This window comes from Thermobia domestica, chromosome 8 (genome assembly GCF_964235325.1).
Source record: "Thermobia domestica chromosome 8, izTheDome1.hap1.1, whole genome shotgun sequence".
NCBI classification, from domain to species: Eukaryota; Metazoa; Arthropoda; class Insecta; order Zygentoma; family Lepismatidae; genus Thermobia; species Thermobia domestica.
The window spans coordinates 242,751,850-242,765,171 of record NC_137461.1 but is presented as its reverse complement, the minus strand read 5'-3'; the positions used below and the strand labels follow the sequence as shown (position 1 = coordinate 242,765,171).

Genomic DNA, 13,322 nt, shown 5'->3' with positions numbered 1-13,322 from the left:
TGAACATTTAGAATTGTGTGAACAGTACTCACTACATGGTGAAGTAAAAGTGAAATTCCTGAAACTAATTAATATCGACAAAGCCACTTTGCTGGGTTCGTAAAAACTAGGGATGGACAAAACCTGTTTTTATACAAACCGGAAACCGGTTTCTAGAAAAACAAATTGGTTTTCTGCAAAACCGGTTCGATTTTTCACCGAAATCGGTTTCGGTTTTCTCCAAAAACAGGTTCGGTTATTTCACCGAAACCGGTTTCGGTTTTCACGGAAACTGGTTTCGGTGAAAACTTGGAAAACACATAGAACTATTTCTGTGGAAATGGAATCGTTTCTGGAGAAAAAACGAAACACTATTCTGGTCAAAAATAGAACCAATTTTGAAAAAAAAAAAAAAACGGAACCTGTTTTGAAGAAAACTGAAATTGGATTCGCTGAAAAATCTAACCGATTCTTGGAGGAAATCGAACCTGTTTTGGAGAAAACCGAACCGGTTAAAAAAACTTAAACCGGTTTTGCAGAAAAACGAAAACCGGTTTCGGTGAATAACTGTTTTTTGAAAATTCCTAAAAACCGAAAAAACATACTAGTAGAAATATATTGAGGATGAACTTAGTAAGTTGAAATTCTCAACGTTACTAATCGTCGGCTATTCTTTTCATGGTGTAGAATGGTCAATACAAACAGTACGCAGATACAGCTGAGAAAGCCTAATCTGAATGTTCAGTTTGTGCATTTTCTGTCGCATACAATAAATTCTGTCATAAATCCATCAGAATGTTGCAAAATCACTAAAGCTTCTCTAGATTACTTGGTTTTTATCTCCGATTCATAGAACTATACAAGGAAACAAGTATGGATTAAGTTCAATAAGGAAAACGCGATTTGTAGACAGTTTCTTCGATCAATTACCAAAAATCAATCCAACAAGATGATGGAGTAAAGTTCGAGTTCTCAAAGGCTACACACCTTGCTAGTTTCGATCATTTAATAGCTACAAAACATATTTTTACGTTAGAATCAAACTTAAGGCCAGAGAGAAACTAAAACTAATTATTCTTAATTCTATTGTAAATTAAACTATGGTGTTATCTAATGTTTTGTAAGGAAAATTGAGTGATGTACAATACGTCGTTGCAGATGAAGCTTTTCTCCATGTAAAGAGAATACAATTAGAATCCCAACATGCATAAAAAACTTTCGATTCCCCACCAAAAGTGTTCGAGATAAACATTGTCAATGTTGGTTCAGAAATTGCAATTCAGTAATTAAATTATTAAAATGAAATGAAACTTCTTAACACCTTACGGTTATGCCCTTTAGGTTAAAGGAGACGGATAACTAATGAAGATGAATGCTTGTGAAACTATTTTTTAAATTCTCTCCCACCGGGAATCGAATTCGAGACCACGTGAATGAAAGGCGCTCGCGTTAGCCACTAGACCAGCCTAGATATAACGTATTTCGTGAGATCAGTTCACTAGAAGAACTATCTGATTAGTACTCTAGCTAATTATTTTAAAGTGGAAAGAGAACAAATTGGAGATGAAATGTTCTAATTTGCTCGTCATTATAAGAACTGGAATTAACCAATATGTAAAAATCAGGACACTGTAAATAATTGACCTGACAACGAACAACGTTATCATCTAAGTGGAAAGAAGAAGATAATGAGAGTTGATTTGATTTGGTTTTGAGTTTAGCGTTCTTTTCAGCAGCGAGGTTATATGAGACGTGAACCTACATCTTAACGTAGGATCCGAACCACATGAACTGCCGCAGAGAATCGAACCCAGATCTCCAAAATGAATGTGAGGAATATGAATATAAATCTAAAACGGCTAGAAAATGTGCCGTCCTTGTGTACTGCAATTGGTTCATGAATTAAATCTATATGGTTCATTGTATCCATCCTTCTATAACGCATATTTGATTTCGTGTACCCAAATATCTCGTGAATGATTTTTTTACATTACGAACGTAATACAAAACCGTTTGCATTCCTCGCTTAGACAAGATTTACTGGAAAATTTTCCTTTTTATATACTTTGAAACATTACGTACGTACACTTGATTATGACAAAAGATTAGCTCCAAGAAATTAAGTAGATATTTGAAACTATGAGTAACTTACGTATGTAGTGAAAACGAAATAAGAACAGATGTTGTGATAATGAAATGCATTGCTTCATTTCTGATCACATAAAAATATCAATATTAGGTATGGTTGGCATATACACATATGTATGTAATTTAGAAAAAAAAAATAAAAGAAAACTTTAGTTTTACGTCCTACTTTTATGCCGGCTAGGCTAAAGGAGACGGTAATGATGAGAAATGAAGGAAATGGTGGAATGAAGAAAGTAGGAGGAAACGGAAGTCTGTGTCTTTTATATTATTACATATTATATATCTTTATAGGTTAGAAGATAAAGCGTAAGTATTTGATAACGGATATAAATGACGTCAAACTTATTAATACAGTGACAAGCCCTCATTTAAGTCTAGTAGGGTAGGCCGTATGCAGGGGTGCACTCACTAGGGTGTCCACCAGGTTCGGATTCCTCACTCCGGAAAAATTCGTCCCTCGATATACATTTGTACACTTTCTTAATAAAATATATGCTTGTTTGGCAGAAAATAATTGATGTGACATAAAGATTACAAGATATTGATGTGAGATTTGGTCTTAGACTTTGTTTTCTCATAAAACTCTGTAAAGATCTGTACTCTTTGTTATCTCATAAAACAACCGAATTCTATTAATTTTTCTGAGAATATAACTGGCAGTATTTAATCATTATAGTCATTCCGGGTAAAAGGAGCACTGATTGAATATTACACAGACGTAGTGCCATGTTGCATTGGATCACCCTAAACTCTGGACCCTTTCCAACAAAAATGTCTGGATGTGCGTCTGGCCCTATGATTGCCAATCCGAAATGAAAATGAAATGAAATCTTTAAGTTTTACGTCCCACGGTTATGCCGGTTAGGCTAAAGGAGACGGTGATGATGAGAGATGAGTGAAACGGTGGAATGAATAAAGTGGGAGGAAACGGGCGAACCCCGAGAAAACCCACGAGCACGATGTTTGTCCACCACAAAGTTCACACGACGCAAGCTGGGATCGAACCAGGGACCCCAAGCACCAGAGGTGAACGCTCTACCACTGAGCCACCGCGCCCCCGATTGCCAATCCGAAAAACAAATGAAATGAAAGCTTTAAGCTTTACGTCCCACGGTTATGCCGGTTAGGCTAAAGGAGACGGTGATGATGAGAGATGAGTGAAATGATGGAATGAAGAAAGTGGGAGGAAACGGGAGAACCCCGAGAAAACCCACGAGCACGGTGTTTGTCCACCACAAAGTTCACTTGGCGGGGGCTGGGATCGAACCCGGGACCCCAAGCACCAGAGGTGAACGCTCTACCACTGAGCCACCGCGCCCCCATGATTGCCAATATGACCTTGATATTCTGCATATGTAGGACAATACTGTGATAACTATTATATTATCTATTGTTGTTGTTCTCTTTTCCTAATGGAGATAGACATTCCTCTTTATACACCTATTGCTTGTAAATAAATAATCTAAATATTAAAATGTTAGCTTTATATGTTTATATATGTTTGTGGGTAATTTCTTTGGCAATGATATCTCGGATTCCACAAGCTCTAGAAAGATACCGTTACATATTTAAACAAATGTCAGTTATTTCCTTATTACATTTTTTACGAGTACACTGGAAGTATTGAAATTTTAAAAGTAAAAGCATCATATCCTACGAGTTATAAATTCCAACATTACACATTTGTATACGGTGGTAGTATATCTCTGTAGACCTTTGTTTCATGGTCAAATGATAATGAAAAACGAAGGCTAACCATTTCTCCAGTCTAAGATGAATCTTTATTGATTGGAATGTTTTGCCCAATGAATACCATATATCACTGTCATTATAATATTAATTGTTGTATGTAATGTATTTGCTTATTACATACTGCACACAAGAAGAAAGAAAGCAGTGATCATACATGAATAAGAAACTCCAAGTGGGCTCAAGTGGGCGCGGTGGCTCAGTGGTAGAGCGTTCACCTCCGGTGCTTGGAGTCCCTGGCTCGATATTGTCAGTAATTGTTATAGCTAAATTCCGTGTTTACGAATACATAAACTTTACTGTGCTCAACGTGGATTCAGTTCGTTACTTGGCGGAATTAAGTTTTATAGAACAACACAGACTTGACTCACTCTTAATTATACATCAGTAAACAAATAAGTCCAACTTGAATGGTTCCGTTTTCACAGCTATCTTTATTATCATAACCTAATATGACCACATATCTATAATAAATCTACCTCTAAGATGCCACCATTTACACATATTAATCTCTAGCCCTCTTACTACGTCCAGTACCTACTACATAATTAATATAATTAACAATTCTTCACTTGGGCTTTTAACTTCAATACTATGGTATCCACATCAACAACTATTCGATATTCAATTCAGTACATTATATTGCTAACAAACACTAACTTCTTCTTTCTCCTGAAGCATGTTCAAAATTCTTTCGCGCTTTCCGCCACATATCCTTCTAAATCCCTACAACATTCCCCCTTCTTCTTCTTTTTGTTATCGTCAGCATTTAATTTCCAATAATATTACTACACCTTCTTGTAGTCTTTTAGTGTGTTTCCGAAAGTAGCTATCCTTTACCAGGCCCGCAACTAGGGTTTCTCTCACCCGGGGCAAACACACAATTCGGCGCCCCCCCTTCCCCAAGGTTTAGTCGAAAAGTATCACTTATGGATTGCAACTGTAAATAACATTCTTACGGGTTCCTGTCACCACGGCATGGCGCGTCCTCAGGTTGCGGATCGAGGAGAAGGCCTCTAGATATAGAGGTTAGCTGCGAATATACTGAATAAGCAGTCGCGGACAGACGACTAGGAGTGGTCCTCCAGCTTGGGGGTTTGGGTAAGGCTAACACCCTCATCCTCTAAAAAAGGTACTTGTTCAGAAACATTCACAAAAGCCTCGGACAAGGACTGATAACTTGGCACGACATCAGCAAAAGAAAATGGACATGAGATTTGGAACATGGAATATTAGAAGTCTTTATAGGGCAGGCGCGTTAAAATCTGTAACGAGTGAGTTAGAGAAATACAGGATGGACTTAGTAGGAGTTCAGGAAGTTAGGTGGGAAGGAAAGGGATCTGAGAATTCCGGAAATTTTACGTTCTTTTACGGGGAAGGAAATAAAAATCACCAGTTAGGAACAGGGTTTTTCGTTCACAAACGAATATTACCAGCAATTAAACGGGTTGAATTTGTTACTGACAGACTTTCTTTTATTACTCTTAAGGGACGGTGGTGTGATATTATTGTTTTAAATGTACATGCTCCAACTGAAGATAAGGGTGACGATATAAAAGAAGTGGAACGGATATTTGACCAACTCCCGCGATACCATATGAAGATTCTATTAGGGGATTTCAATGCGAAGGTAGGACGAGAGGATATTTTCAAACCGATTATAGGGAACGAAAGTTTGCATAAGGAAAGTAATGACAACGGTGTTAGACTCGTGAACTTTGCAACATCCAAAAACCTAATCGTGAAGAGTACAAAATTCCCACATCGCGACGTTCATAAATACACTTGGACATCACCAGACGGAAAAACACATAATCAAATTGATCACGTTTTAGTAGATAGAAGAAGACAATCTACCATAATTGACGTCCGGTCGTTTATAGGGGCTGATTGTGACACTGATCACTACCTGGTAGCAGCGATAATACGGGAGAGATTATCGTTGAATAAATGTAATACTCAATGCTCGAAAACGGAGAGATTTAATTTAAAGAAATTAGAAGAGAGCCAGGTAAGAGAGGAATACCAGATTGAAGTTTCGAATAGATTCTCGGTTTTAGAAGACTCGGAGTGCACTAGTGTTGAGGATACTTGGATTGAAATTAGAGATAGCATTAAAAGTTCAGCAATAGAAAAATTGGGACATGCGGAAATACGTAGGAACAAACCATGGTTCGACCAAGAATGCATTAAACTAGTAGAGAAGAGAAAACAGGCAAAATTACGGTGGCTACAAAATCCGAATGAAATAACTACACAAAATTTCGCAGATATCAGGCGGGAAACTTCCAAAACTTTTAGAACAAAGAAACGGGATTTTTTGAAAGCTAAAATTAAGGAACTTGAAGATAATAGTAAAAATAAAAATATTCGGGACATGTATAAGGGGATCAGCGAATTTAAGAAAGGCTATCAACCTCGTGCTTATATATTAAAGAAATCTGACGGAACAGTTCTCACTGATACGGATAGCCTCCTAAATAGATGGAAAGATTTCTTTGACGATTTGCTGAACACGCAGCCAAAAACTAATGTGCGTGGAAAAAAGGAGATACACACCGCAGAACCGTATATTCCAGAACCCAATCGAATAGAAGTGGAAGCCGCTATAAAGAAATTAAAGAAACACAAATCTCCGGGTGTAGATGAAATTCCGGCTGAGTTAATTTTAGCTGGAGGCGAAAAATTGTGGAACAAGATACACAAACTCATTCTCCTTATCTGGAACAAGGAAGAATTGCCACAAGAGTGGAAAGAGTCAATCATTGTTCCAATTCACAAGAAAGGCGACAAAACTGACTGTAATAATTATCGAGGCATTTCTCTTCTGTCAACATCCTATAAAATCCTTTCAAATATTCTGTTAGCAAGATTGACCCCATACGCAGATGAAATTATTGGAGATTATCAGTGCGGATTTAGACGAAATCGATCGACTATCGACCAAATATTTACCATTCGCCAAATACTCGAAAAGAAGTGGGAATACAATACCCCGGTACATCAACTATTTATTGATTTTAGAAAGGCTTACGACTCGGTTAGGAGAGAAACATTATACAACGTTCTTACAGAGCTTGGAATACCGAGAAAGCTAATTAGATTAATTAAGATATGTTTAAGTGAATCCCAAAGTAAAGTGCGGGTAGGAAAATTTTTGTCCACGAGCTTCCACGTCGAAAATGGCCTGAAACAAGGAGATGCGTTGTCGCCATTATTATTTAACTTTGTGCTGGAATACGCCGTAAGGAAAATCAAAGATAGCAACCAGGGCCTAGAGTTAAACGGCATTCACCAGGTTATGGCATATGCTGATGATGTAAATTTAATAGGGGATGATAGGAGAACAGTAGAAATAAATGCAGAGATATTATTAAACGCTTGCAGGGACATGGGTTTAGAAGTAAATGCAGAGAAAACTAAATACATGGAAGTGCGTCGGGACCGTAATACGGCAAATTGTGGAAGCGTTAAAATATTAAATAATACTTTTGATAAAGTGGATACTTTCAAATATTTAGGATCAATATTAACAGACGAAAATCATACTCACGAAGAAATTAAATGTCGACTAAAAGCAGGGAATTCGTGTTACTATTCGGTTCAAAATCTCTTGTCGTCGCGAATTCTGTCGAGGAATTTGAAGCTTAAAATATACAAAACGATAATCATGCCTGTTGTTTTGTATGGTTGCGAAACATGGTCGCTTACTCTGAGGGAAGAACATAGACTGAAAGTATTTGAGAACAGGATCCTGAGAAGAATATTCGGACCCAAGAGGAACGAGAATGGGGAATGGCGGAAGCTTCATAACGAGGAACTACATAGTTTATACGGTTTACCCAACATTGTTAGGGTCGTCAAGTCTAGGAGGCTTAGGTGGGCAGGTCATGTAGCTAGAATGGAAGAAAGTAGAAACGCTTTCAAAGTCTTGACTGGTAGACCCATAGGAAAACGACCATTAGGAAGACCTAGGCGCAGATGGGAGGATAATATTAAGAGGGATCTCGCAGAGATAGGAATACAAAGTAGAAACTGGATCCAATTAGCTAAGGATAGAAGTCAGTGGAGAGCTTTTGTGAACGCGGCATTGAACCTCCGGGTTCCATAGGCCATAGAGTTAGTTAGTTTTTTTTAAATAACATTCTTAATGAAACCAGTTATATCGATTTTTAAGTACTTTAACCCTCCAATACGCGCGCGGGCTACCATTGTAGCCCAGCGTTTTTATTTTCCTTGCCGCAAAGTAATTCGAGATGATAACTCAAAGGGTGTCTGTGTACCTTTCTATCAACTATCATTCTGCGTGTTTAGGGTGTGGTCAAACGTAAAATCGAAAGGATCTCATTGTTATTCTGCTTGAAAGTTTCATGAGCTACATCTGTAGCCCGCGCGACTATTGATGTGACGGTTGTTCCAAAGCGTCAAAGTTTTTTCATTATAGTTTGAGTGTTGATCAGATGGTCAATGAGTTTGAAAAATGCCAATTCTGATGAGAAATGTTTTTAAAACCAATATTTACGATCCAAAATCATTGAGAACATAACAATCCAACAATGAAAAGCTTATTTTTATTTCTGTAAATTTTTCGGTGTAATCCTTTGATGTGGAGAAAAGAAGAAAACTTTCCATCAACAATGAAGCGCACAAGAACTCCACACTATATTGTTATGTGTACCTCTCGAACTTGAGCACTTTCTGTACCTATTGGGCACCTTTCTGTATACTTTCTCTTTCTGTATATATGCACCTCTAAGGTGCACACAAGTGATAGAAAAAACTGATTCGAGCAAAGCATCTCTTTTTACAGTGCATTAACTAGAAAGTTCATTAAATATGAAAGAAATTGCTTCATAAAATATTAGTAAATAGATCAAGATATTTAGATTTAATGTATAGTAAATATTATACATTATACACGATTAATGTAAAAAAAATGATTGAAATTAACAATAAAGCATAATAAAGCATAAGTTGGACTGATAGATAACAATTCAAAATTCCTTGAAAAGCTCTCAAGCAAAACTAATAGATAAAGCTTCATACAGCCTTCACTCGCAAAATCTCTTGGTAGGGGTACAAGAAACAATTAAATACACCGAGGCGTGTAAATTATCTTTTCCGCCACAAAACTGCCCTCTAGTTTAAAAACATTACAGCAATTGCGTAACATTACAGGGGGCGCGTCTGAGCTAAACTCTTCAACCACCAGCAAGCAACAAAAATCGGAAACTTTCCGCCCCTGCCCCTATTGATAACAGCGTTTTAAACTTCAGAGCTGTTCTCAATGGAATTATACAAACAAACAGCTCCTTGTGGTAGGAAAAGGAAAGGGGGGCGGATTCTCTGTGGTCGCCCAAGGGAACAAATGCATGCAATATTAGGTTTTTAATGTATGACATTACACCTATAGTAAATATAATCAAATATATATAATCAACGAAAAGAGGTCCTATGGAAAAGGCCAAGTAAACTTTTGATTTCTTTTAACCTCTAGAATAAGTTCCTCAAGGGAAAGGGTGCGATTTTTAAAACAATTGATATATCTTCTTTCCGGCGCCCCCTCCAACCACGCGCCCGGGGCACGTGCCCCCTCTGCCCCCCCCTAGTTGCGGCCCTGTCCTTTACCATCCTTACTTATTACCTTTTGCTTGTATCCATTCAAATACCAACCAAATCTCCATTTTCTAGGTCATGATATTTATTAGTCTTCAATCTCAATAATTGATCTTTCGTTACCGTAACTAAATCTCCTTCATCCTCTAAAGAAAAGTGTTCTCCCCTGTATTCCAAAAGTTAGTAATCTTCTTGTCATTTCTCCATTTACATTTCTTTTTTTCTTCCTCCTGTACTACTGGAATTGATTGTCAACTTTGTTTGGAACTCATCTGATCCCAGCTCGCTGCGTGTGGACTTTGTGGTGGACAAACACCATGCTCGTGGGTTTTCTCGGGGTTCTCCCGTTTCCTCCCACTTTCTTCATTCCACCATTTCACTCATTTCTCATCACCGTCTCGTTTAGCCTAACCGGCATAAACGTGGACGTAAAATTTAAAGATTTCATTTTTTTTCAAGTGGGTTCTGCGAGACATTGAAAAAAAACTCGCCGATTTTTATCAAGACGTCCTTCACTCAGGTGCGGATCGAGGGGAGGGTCAATTACCCTCTCCCCATCGAGAAGGGGAAACTTTCTGGTTTTATATTTATATTAATAAAACCCATCCCAGAGTTTGGAACGTATGGCAAGATAGCCCCCCCACTTTAGAAAATTGAAACAATGACTAGGTCATTCGTTTGTACTACGTTTGTACCGTTTGTACCGAAAATATTTTCGTTTGTACTATTTTCCTTATAGGGTTACTTGAGAGGTCAACTGGGGAGGCTATCTTGGCTCCAAGATAGCCCCCCGTATCACAGCACAAAAATTGGAATGCACCATTCGAAAGCAAATCGATTGTACCGTTTGTACTGAAAAAAATTTTGTTTGTACCCTGATAGTTTTCGAGAAACAGGGGATGATATTTGGGGGGCTATCTTGGCGCCCAGATAGCCCCCCCCCTTATCACAGCACAAAAATTTGAAATACACCATTAGAAAGCAAATCGTTTGTACCGTTTGTACCGAAAAAAGTTTTGTTTGTACCCTGATAGTTTTCGAGAAACAGGGGATGACATTTGGGGGCTATCTTGGCGCCAAGATAGCCCCCCGTATCACATCACAAAAAATTGGAATATACCATTCGAAAGGAAATCGTTTGTACCGTTTGTACCGAAAAAAAGTTTTATTTGTACCCTGATAGTTTTCGAGAAACAGGGGATGATATTTTGGACGGGGGGCTTACTTGGCTCCAAGATAGCCCCCCGTATCACAGCACAAAAAATTGGAATACACCATTCGAAAGCAAATCGTTTGTACCGTTTGTACCGAAAAAAGTTTTGTTTGTACCCTGATAGTTTTCGAGAAACAGGGAATGACATTTGGGGGGGCTATCTTGGCGCCAAGAAAACCCCCCGTATCACAGCACAAAAAATTGGAATACACATTCGAAAGCAAATCGTTTGTACCGTTTGTACCGAAAAAAGTTTTGTTTGTTCCCTGATAGTTTTCGAGAAATAGGGAATGACATTTGGGGGGGCTATCTTGGCGCCAAGATAGCCCCCCGTATCACAGCACAAAAAATTGGAATACACCATTCGAAAGCAAATCGTTTGTACCGTTTGTACCGAAAAAAGTTTTGTTTGTACCCTGATACTTTTCGAGAAACAGGGGATGATATTTGGGGTGCCTATCTTCGGGCCAAGATAGCCCCCCTTATCACAGCAGAAAAATTTGAAATGCACCATTCGAAAGCAAATCGTTTGTACCGTTTGTACCGAAAAAAGTTTTGTTTGTACCCTTATACTTTTCGAGAAACAGGGTATGATATTTTGGGCGGGGGCTATCTTGGCGCCAAGATAGCCCCCCCATATCACAGCACAACAAATTGGAATACACCATTCGAAAGCAAATCGTTTGTACCGTTTGTACCGAAAAAAGTTTTGTTTGTACCCTGATACTTTTCGAGAAAGAGGGGATGACATTTGGGGTGCCTATCTTCGGGCCAAGATAGCCCCCCTTATCACAGCAAAAAAATGGAATACACCATTCGAAAGCAAATCGTTTGTACCGCTTGTACCGAAAAACGTTTTGTTTGTACCCTGATAATTTTCAAGAAAGAGTGGATGGCGTTTGGGAGGCCATCTTGTACGCAAGATAGGCCCCCTAATATGTACTTTTTCCGTGCCCATTAATAAGTATTATGTGTCTGTTCATTGTGAATTTATGTGTATTTAGAACTCTTGTTATACATATCCAAATAAAAAAAAGGACTTGGGAATAACACAACGTTAAAATTAAATCGGCGAGTGGAAAAACAGTGTGAGTTCAAATAAGCCATTTTAAGTTAAAGGTGAAAATAACACTAAAGATGTAGAACTACAAGTTGTAATGAAGAGCAGTACAATTTGGAAGACCTCGCACGTTATAGCAGAATGCTATAATGTCGACTGTACATTTGTGGCATTAACAAACAAAAGTTCTTTCTTCAAATATCTCAAAATGCGTTTTGTGGACTAGTAGTGTTTTTCCGTTCAACGATTCAATTAAATTTTCTCTATTTGTGCCCTTTTCCGTAAATAAATACCGTAAAATGAATAACAAAGTGTGTACAAATTCAGAAGAAACTGGATTTACAGAAATAATCTTAAACAAAGAAAACTAAAAGATGAAATGTTTGCTCAAATTGCGTCCTTCCACGTTTCAGCTTTACACCAACTGAAAAAATTAGCTGTTTATATCTGTCACATTAACGGCTCGAGAAGTTTGCCGCTTTCATAGACAAAAGACGAAAGCAAATAGGCCATTGCTGAATAATATGTATTTACTTAAGGAAAAGGGCAGAAATAGAGAGAATTTAATTGAATCGGTGAGTGGAAAACCACTTCTAGTCCACAAAAACGCATTTTGAGATATTTGAAAAAATAACTTTCTTTTGTTAATGCCACAAATGTACAGTCGACATTATAGCATTCTGTTATAACGTGCAAGGTCTTGCAAATTGCACTGCTCTCCATTACAACTTGTAGTACTACATCTTTAGTGTTATTTTTGCCTTTACTTCAAAATGGTTTATTTTGGAATCACACTGTTTTCCCACTCGCCGATTCAATTCTAACGTTGAGCTATTACTGAAAAATTCATTTTTTATTTTGATATGCACAACCAGAATTCTAAATACACATCAATTCACATGGATAAACATATAATACTTATTAATGGACTTGGAAAAGTACACATTAGGGGGCCTATCTTGCGTACAAGATAGTCCCCAAATGTCATCCCCTGTTTCTCGAAAACTATCAGGGTACAAACAAAACTTTTTTCGGTACAAACGGTACAAACGATTTGCTTTCGAATGGTGTATTCCAATTTTTTGTGCTGTGATATGGGGGGGCTATCTTTGCGCCAAGATAGCCCCCCGCCCAAAATATCATCCCCTGTTTCTCGAAAACTATCAGGGTACAAACAACTTTTTTCGGTACAAACGGTACAAACGATTTGCTTTCGAATTGTGTATTCCAATTTATTGTGCTGTGATACGGGGGGCTATCTTGGCGCCAAGATAGCCCCCCCCAAATGTCATCCCCTGTTTTTCGAAAACTATCAGGGTACAAACAAAACTTTTTTCGATACAAACGGTACAAACGATTTGCTTTCGAATTGTGTATTCCAATTTTTTGTGCTGTGATACGGGGGGCTATCTTGGCGCCAAGATAGCCCCCCCAAGTGTCATCCCCTGTTTTTTCGAAAACTATCAGGGTACAAACAAAATTTTTTTCGGTACAAACGGTACAAACGATTTGCTTTCGAATGGTGTATTCCAATTTTTTGTGCTGTGATACGGGGGG

The 13,322-nt window shown here is 38.0% G+C and overlaps 1 protein-coding gene across 1 annotated transcript in view; it reads left to right on the top strand.

Moving 5' to 3' along the window:
• The window catches only part of LOC145693512 (protein takeout-like), an 87,248-nt gene that overhangs the window by 48,735 nt on the left and 25,191 nt on the right, over nt 1–13,322 (top strand). The window lies entirely within an intron of this gene.